This window comes from Rhinolophus sinicus, chromosome 5, assembly GCF_057876585.1.
Source record: "Rhinolophus sinicus isolate RSI-liver-muscle chromosome 5, RSI-T2T, whole genome shotgun sequence".
Classification (NCBI taxonomy): Eukaryota; Metazoa; Chordata; class Mammalia; order Chiroptera; family Rhinolophidae; genus Rhinolophus; species Rhinolophus sinicus.
In genome coordinates, this window is record NC_142505.1 from 49,587,733 (window position 1) to 49,594,009 (window position 6,277).

General features: G+C 39.1%; 1 protein-coding gene across 3 annotated transcripts in view; it reads left to right on the forward strand.

The window, feature by feature from the left end:
- Window positions 1-6,277, forward strand: part of CACNA2D3 (calcium voltage-gated channel auxiliary subunit alpha2delta 3) — an 837,281-nt gene that overhangs the window by 694,026 nt on the left and 136,978 nt on the right. The gene's annotated exons all lie outside the window — the stretch shown is intronic.

Below are 6,277 nucleotides of genomic sequence, written 5' to 3' on the forward strand. Positions count from 1 at the left end.
CTACATAGACTAGAAAAGATCTGCGCGAGGGCAGGATTACTGTCTGAATGTCATTCCTACTTCTAGGACAAATTATATGTAACCCGGCTCAGGCAGATGACAGTGTACAATTGTCTTTGAAAATGAAAAGAAATGTCCAAGTGAAAATGTAGTTCATGGTCATTTTATATGCTTTTTCTTGACTAGCCTTCTTCTACCATCTTCCAGAATTCTGCTGATATATTCAGGTTTTTAAGCTACAATAATTTTTGTTGTTATGTGATTTTATTTGTGTTATGCATTTCTCACTCTTTTATGCTGTATACCTTTCCCACTTCCTGTCTCCCATTCTCTCTGGAACCCATTCCAATCAGGTTTCATCCACAGTGAAACATTTCTCATCCATATTACCAATAACTTCCACATTACCAAATCCAAAGTTGAACTTCAAATGTTCATTTTTCTTCTTTTTTTTTTTTTAAAGATTTCTTTTTTTTTTTAATTGAGGAAGGGGAACAGGACCCTATTGGGGAACTGTGTGTACTTCCAGGACTTTTCCAAGTCAAGTTGTTCTCCTTTCAAGTTTAGTTGCAGGGGATGCAGCCCACCATCCCTTGCGGGAATCGAACCAGCAACCTTGTGGTTGAGAGGATGTGCTCCAACCAACTGAGCCATCTGGGAGCTCAGCGGCAGCTCAGCTCAAGGTGCTGTGTTCAATCTTAGTTGCAGGGGGTGCTGCCCACCATCCCTTGAGGGAGTTGAGGAATCAAACAGGCAACCTTGTGGGTAAGAGTACGCGCTCCAACCAACTGAGCCGTCTGGCCACCCAGGAGCTGAGCGGCAGCTCATTGATTTTATTCTAGTTGCGGAGGGCGCAGCTCGCTGGCCCATGTGGGAATTGAACTGTTAGCCCCGTTGCCCAGACCTCACGCTCTAACCAACTAAGCTACCCATCTGCCTGAAATGTTCATTTTTCTTCGTCCATCAGCAGCACTGGTCATGCTGATCACATTCTCCTTGAAGTATCTCTTTACTTGGTTCACCTACTTTGCTGCTTACCTCTCCTACGTCTCTCTCACTTGACTCTTCCTTGACCACTCAAAGGCTCCACTCCTTCTCAAATAAGCCTATCAAATGCAGTAGATTCCAAGTTCAAGTCCCAGTTCCATTCATATCTTTGCCCTCCTCTCTTTCTCTGCAGCCTTGCTGATCTAGATCATTCTACTTATCTAGTTATTTACAAGTCCACAAACTTTGGAGTCATTTTGAAAACAATTTATTTGTGTAATATTGAATATACTCAAAAGTAAGCAGAAATATAAAAAGAAACTCCATGTGTCTTTATCTAATCCCAGGAGCTATCAGCCTCATGGCCTTTCAACACCCCAGGACACTTCCACCCCACCCATATTACTTTAAGTCAAATCTTGGTCATTAAATCATTTCCTCCGTAAATATTTCAGTATATATCTTTAAAGAATAAGGACTTCTTTGTATTTTAATATAAAAATGCCATTGCCACACCTAAAAATAAGAATTCCTAATTACCCATTACCTAGTCAGTGTTCAAATTCCTCATTGTCTCAAAAACACTTTTTTTTTTTACTCTTTGTTTGAATCAGGATCTTGAGGTCATTCTTGACTCCTCCCTTTTGCTCCTACCCACAACCAATGTATCTATAAATCCTGTTGGTTCTTTCTTCAAATGATGTACAGAATCTGACCACTTCTCAGTACCTCCAGTGCTACCCCACTGGGCCAGGTCACTCCCATCTCTTCCCTGGATTGTTGCCATGGCTTTCCATCCTGCTTCCCCTGACTTCTTCCACCTCTGGCCCCTTCAATCTATTCTTCATAGGACGCACAGCAATCATATTAAAAGGTATGTAATATCATGTCTCTCCTCTATTCAAAACTCTATTGACTTCCCAATTTACCCAGAGTTAAACGCTACAATTCATTTTCACAATGGTCCATTTTTAGTTATCTGTTGCTGCTGCAGAACAAATCATTCCAAACCTTAGCAGCTTAAATCTACAAACATTTACACTCTCGAAATTTCTGTGAGGCGGGAATCTGGGTGAAGCATGAAATCAGTGAAGCTGAGTCCTATGGCCCAGGGTCCCTCATGAAGCTGGAGTAAAAGTGTTATTGATACCTGTGGTCTCATCTGAAGGCTCAACAAGCAGAGAAAATACTTCCACATTCATTCATGAGATCAGCAAGATTCTGCGCCTCCTGGGTTGTTGGACTTAGTTCCTACCCGGTTGTTGGCCAGAGGCCTCCCTCACTTCTTTGCACGTGGATGTTTCCACTGGGCAGTTCACAATGTGTTAGTTGACTTCCCTCAGAACAAACGAGAGGTGAGTAAGGTGGAAGCCAGGGATTTTGGTAATGTAATCCTGGAAGTGCTGTCCTATCACTTTTGCCATATTCCATTTTTGTCAGGAGCAAGGCACTAAATCCAGCCCACCCTCAGGGAGTGGTGATTGCACAACCAAACAAAACAAAAATCTCATTTGAGAAACATTTCAAAAAAACATAGAATATTAGAGCTGAAAATTAATTTTAATATCATAGCCCAACTTTCATTAACAAAAAATAGAAACACAGAGACTCATAGATATTAACTCTCTTGCCCCAAAACATCTGTTAGCAACTTAGAAAACAGGAATATGAGCCACAATCTTGTTTTCCAGCCTTTCCACTCTCCACTTCTGACATCAGTAGAACTTAGCCAGTCTTTAAATGTGACTATCAAGATTGAAGAATCACAGATAATTCTAAGATTTTGACACTAAATTACTGGGACGATAATAGATTATTTTTCAATAGAGGTTTTTTATTTTAATTTTGATAACAAAATATTTGTCAATAATTTGTGCCACTAAAATATATTTATTATTAGAGGCATTTTCCCCTCAAGTGCACTAGATGGTATATTAGTCAGGATAGCATAAGTTAGCCTACAGCAACAAAAATCCCCAAGGGCTCAGCAACTTAACACAACAAAAGCTTGTCTCTTGCTTTCAAAAAGTACACTTATCGGTACAGGTGACTCTCAAGGACAGCTATCTTATACCTACAGGTATTAACCCAACATTCCAGACTCCTTAGTCTAGCAATTGAATGCTTCTACCCAGAAATGACACATCATTCATATTTCTTTGGCAAAAAAATAAAATAAAATAAAAAGGAGAGCTGATTAAACAAGGGCATGAGTACCAGGAAGTGGGAATCATTGAGCATCGTCTTAAAAGCTTCCTGCCACAACCCATGAGGTCCTACCAACCCCTAGTTCCCCTCTTCATCTCCTTCTACTTCTGCCTTTGTCCACACAAACATAGCCACAGGGCCTCTTTGTTGCTCTTCAAATATACTAATGTTGCTCCTATCTCAAGGCTTTTGTATCTGCTATGCCTTCTCCCTGGGAAAATTTTTCTCCAGTTATCTTCATCACCAGTTCCATTATTTCCCTCTGGTCTCTGCTCAAATATTTTCTCAGCAAGGGTTTTTCTGATCATCATATATAAAAAAGAAATCCCCAGCAGTAACTTTCACTCACACCTGCTTTTTTCCCACCTAATATATTTTTAATTTGTTTATCTTCTGCCTCCGCTAGATGTTAAGTTCTGTGGGGCATGTACTTTATATTTTTTTGTTCTCTCCTTCATTTCTTATACTTAGAAAATTGCCTGGCATGAAGTTGGTGCTTAGAAATTTGTTAAATTATTGGCTTTGTATTGTTTTGTAGCCATATTAGCAAAACCACTGAGATTTAACTCTAACTTTCACTGATTTTAGTGCTTATCGCTGTCACTTTAATGGCATGACTTCCACATTTTTAAGTCCTTCTCACATACTTCCTCCACCGTCCTTTCCTCTAGCTTTTTATAATTCATTCCTAATCAATTAAAGTGTATCTTGAGATATATTTTTTTTTTCTGAAGTTATCGTATTCCCTGAGTCCTTGCAAGTCTGAACATTGCAATCTCAGTTTGGTGCCTTGTTAAGTTTTGTCTTTATTTGTTTGGTTTCTAGGTTTAAATTTTTTTAATTTCTTCTTTAAATTTGAAAATTTTACCCAAATCTATTTGTTAATTTATTTTCTCTGATTTAAACTAATTGAGACTTATATGTGCCACACACTAACCTAGACTAACTTTTGATTTTTTTCCCCATTAATCTGTTTTATAGTAAGCCTTTCTTGATCTACATAACTTGAGTTTTTCTGTAACTCAGGAAAATACCTTGGCCGATTTTTTTTTCTTCTGTTTGATATATTCTAATCTGTTTATGGAGAAAGCCAGTTATCTACGTATTGATTCTTCACTCTTGCTCCTTTGTTTCAATCATCTTCTATTGTTTTCACGTTTTTTTCCCCCTTCTATAATCTGGGAGTATTCCATATTGTGTATTCTATATCACTAATTCAATATGTTGCTATGTTTCTTTTGTACCTCTGATGATGACTGTGGTATATTTTATTCATTTGTCACTTACTTATTTGCTTATTATTTACTATCACTAGTCATTATTTTATTTTATTATTATGTTCTGATTGTTTGCAATTATTAACTCCTCCCTTCCCTGTAAGGAGATGGCATGTCCTTGCCCATTGCCATGTCACTTGCAGTGTTTCCTACTGGAGTTGTATGCTTCTGTGCCTCATTAACTCTGAACTTAGTCATATGACATGATTTGGCCAATGGATTGTGAGTGGGTATAATGTGCACCAAATCCACTCAGAAACTTTAAAAGTTGTATTGGGATATGTTTTAAAATAGATTTTTCATACTTCTTCTGCATCTTGAGGGCAGTGTGTTTCCTTCCTTCCTTTTTTTTCCTAAGTATCTTTTAATGGGCTCCAAGTTAGGTATCTTTCTTAATTTTAATCATCATTAAAGTATGGGGTATTTGCCAATGAACAGGATAAATCACTCTCCCTGGAGTGTCCTTTATTGTTGACTTTAGAGTACTACTTGGAGACTAATATGAAAGGCTGGTTGTTACACACAGCCCCTAGACAAAGGTCCAGTGTCCAGATATCTTCCATTGAGTGTGGCATGGCAGGATTGGTAAGGGATGCCACCTCCTGCTGCGTGGTGATCTGACTGCTTAGCCTATACAAACCAAAGTAGTCTGTAGTTTTCATTCCTTGTAAGAAACAGTAGATAAAAACTATGGTCCCTAGAGTGTGCATATCTTATTGTCCTCCCTTCCTGTTATCATTCTGTTATATGCTACATTGTAGAGATTCTTCATCTCTAGTGGATGAAGATAGCAAGTGGTCTTGATAGCCGGGGTTGTAGGAGTCCTCAGATGCTCTACATATAGGAGAGAATGGTTTCCCTCTGGTTTTTGAAGCCCACTCTCTCAGAGAAAGGAAAAGCAGCATAAGGATGAGTAGTGTAGACTATTAATCGCTTCCTTCAGACTCTCATCTGTCTGAAGGTCTTGTTTTACTTTCGGTAGTGGGCATTCCTCCTTGAGACTTGGATATCATTGACCAGTATTCCTAATTTCTAGGAACCTCATTGTACTCATAAGTATTTCAATGGCAAATACTGTGAATTGGCCAGCACCTAATTTATCGTTTTTCTCATATAGCTACGAGAGAGTGCAGTGGAGTTTCTTCCCCTCCCAGCCTAGAACATCTTTTCCAGGCTAGCATAGTCTTGGGTGATAGAAAAATCTTAATTTTCCCATTTTGCCTTGGCTTTTTCAGCTGGCTTCCTGGGTGTTGGTGGGAACAGCTCTCGCAAGGACATACTGGTTGGTGGTTGGATTTCTTTCTCTGCCATATTTTAAATCAAGGGCTGGCAGTGCCAGGAAGGGATCCCAACTCTGACTTCTTTGGACCTTTCATATCCCAAAATGTGACCAGGTTTTGGCCTTGGAGAGACTTGCATCCAAGTTCCTACTCCACTACTTACTAGTGGTGTGACCTTCAACAAATGACTCAAACCCAATCATCCTGCTTTTTCATCTGTAATGTGGCCATAATAAGCCCAAATGTTTTGGTCCGTACGAGGCTTAGGGAAAACGAATATATTATGCTTGGAAAACAATTGGCACAAAATCGAGTGCTCAGTAAATGTTGTGGTGGTGTACTCTAATTGTCTTTATCCACAGCATTACTATAATAATGCCGTAGTCTTCGTGTTGTAGTTCACACAGAACGAGTGCAGAATAGTGGGGCTGGAGTGTATCATCCATGCTACCTACATGCTCCTGCAACTGTATTTATCATGCCTGCAGTTAATTATCTGTATGACTTTGGAAAAGTCCCTTTCCT